The sequence below is a fragment of the Sprattus sprattus genome, assembly GCF_963457725.1.
Source record: "Sprattus sprattus genome assembly, chromosome: 14".
In the NCBI taxonomy this organism is placed as follows: Eukaryota; Metazoa; Chordata; class Actinopteri; order Clupeiformes; family Clupeidae; genus Sprattus; species Sprattus sprattus.
The window spans coordinates 561,255-563,754 of NC_137912.1; positions in this window are offsets into that span (position 1 = coordinate 561,255).

Genomic DNA, 2,500 nt, shown 5'->3' on the forward strand with positions numbered 1-2,500 from the left:
GACGTAGTACATCCAGACCAAACAGGGTTCATCCCAGGCCGCTCTTCAGGTAACTATTGGTAGAATGAAAACCGCACTCTCAAGCTTTTCTCTTTTAACAATAAGACCAGTTTATTTTAGTACAGACGCGTTTCGGCCTTACGCCATCGTCAGTGTGAGTGTGCTCTTCAGGTAACAACATCCACAGACTTCTAAATGTCATGACCTATGACCTATGACCTATGACTCATGCATCCTCTCAGCGCTCGGAGGCTAAGGTGCCGTCATGAGACGCTGAGAAGCGTTTGACCGTGCGTCATGGAAATATCTATTCCAGGCCTTGGCACGGTTTGGATTTGGTGATGATTTCATCTGGTGGATCCGTGTCCTATACTCAGAGCCCAGGGCTGCAATAAAGGGCAAGGGTCACTTATCTGCGCCCTTTAACCCCTTGAAAGGGGTACGTGCCAGGGCTGCCCCATTTTCGCCCACGCTGCTGTTCCTGGGAAGGTACTGTGTAGTTGTACCGGTGAACATGAAGTTGAACCAGGAAAACCAGGAGTTAAGTAAGGAAACTGTGAGTTTAACACTTACCTCCCTGCGGTCGCACTGCTCTCCTCATCCTCTTCCTCCCTCCACTCCTGTCTCCACTGTACTTCAGCCAGCTCTTGATGACGCCTCACAGTCACTGACCGTTACGTTTGCACAGCCGACGCACCTAAAACAGGTAAGAGCTTTATTTCATCATCATCATCATCATCATCATCATTGTTTTTTCAGGGATAATTGACTGAGCACAGGGCTCTTTTGCAGTAATGCCCTGACTGAGGCTACAGAATACAGAGGAACAATAAATAAACAAACCATAACAAAACAAAACAGACAAAATAAACAAAACACATTAAAAAACTCAGAAATTAAGTATAAAAAATGTGAATATTTAACATAAAGTAAAAAAAAAAAAATCAGAGATTGAACTCTTGGCAATGCAGTACAGCAATACAAAGATCCTTAGATGCACACCCACAAGATATATCAGGAATTAATTGATTTGGTTACACACCTCGTATGACTGCCGTGATTTTGAGTCGGCAAAAGTGCGTTCTTTACCCCCTCTCCCCAGCCAATTAAACTGACTTGCACACACACACACACACCACACACACACACACCTCTCCCCAGCCAATTAAACTGACTTGCACACACACACACACACCACACACACACACACACACACACCTCTCCCCAGCCAATTAAACTGACTTGCACACACACACACACACCACACACACACACACACACACACCTCTCCCCAGCCAATTAAACTGACTCGCTAAAGTTTCCACCGTGATGTGGAGCATCATTCTCCTAATGACATCCCCGGGGCTGGTACCACCCAGGGTTGCCAGGTGTGCAGTCTTCAGATAAGAAAAGAAAACAATAACTGTTTGTCTGAATCTGAGCCCAGTTAATAGTTATCATTAGGGATTATAGTAATAGGTTGTTGATAGTTATGACCATACCAGGGCTTTCTTTTGCAGGTTTTCATTTAGAAATTTCTTCGACTCTTTCAAGGTCCTCCTTATATTTTTATAGGGAACTTAAATTCCTCCGACATCTGGTGGCTGCCGGTGTTAGGGACAGAAATGGCTGCTGTTGTAAATATTGTCTGACAATTGAATTTCCCTCACAGGATTAATACAAGTTTGTCTATCTATCTATTAGGGATGCAAATTATCGATTAATTCATTAATCATTAGTTGATAATCTTATCGATCGACTTTCGATTAATTGATAAGCGGCGTTTTTCACCTGAGTTTCAGTGCTTCAATAGGGCCTTTAAAAATAGGCCCTATTATTATTATATTACATTATGATAATTCTATTCTATTCTATTATACATTCCTCAAGTAATTATGCATTAGGAAAAGAAAGCAGAAAAGTTTTTTTTATGGTATAACAAAATCCATTCATTAATTTAAAAAATAAGAAATAAATTATGGACTGGCTCAGTTCTTGCATTTGAAACAGACATAAAACAAAAAAGAATAGAAGAAATTAAATAGAGCCAAACAGAATATTATTGAGCCTATAGATTATGAAGAAACTGCATCTAGGCTATTACAAGCTAAATAGCCAACACAACTCTGTGAAGTTTAACTCGCGCTCACGGTAGTGAGGGATAGAGTAGTTACATTGTTAATGACAAGCCATCAGGCAAAGGTAAGCTAGCCCGCTAACGAGCTAGGTATCTAATCGTTAAGCCTGAGTGAGCAGCATGCACGGTGTTCAAAGCAGCATGCACGGACAAGGACAGCAGCATGCACGGTGTTCAAATGATAACTGAGTGAGATAGTGGAACTATTGTATTTCAATACCGCATTACACAGAGAACATTTGTTTTCAACCGGTCTCTCGCGCTAGCGCCCTCTAGCGATTAATCGTGATTAATACATTTTGATCGAGCAACCTCTTAATCGACAATTAATCTAAAGTCGATTAATCATTTGCATCCCTACTA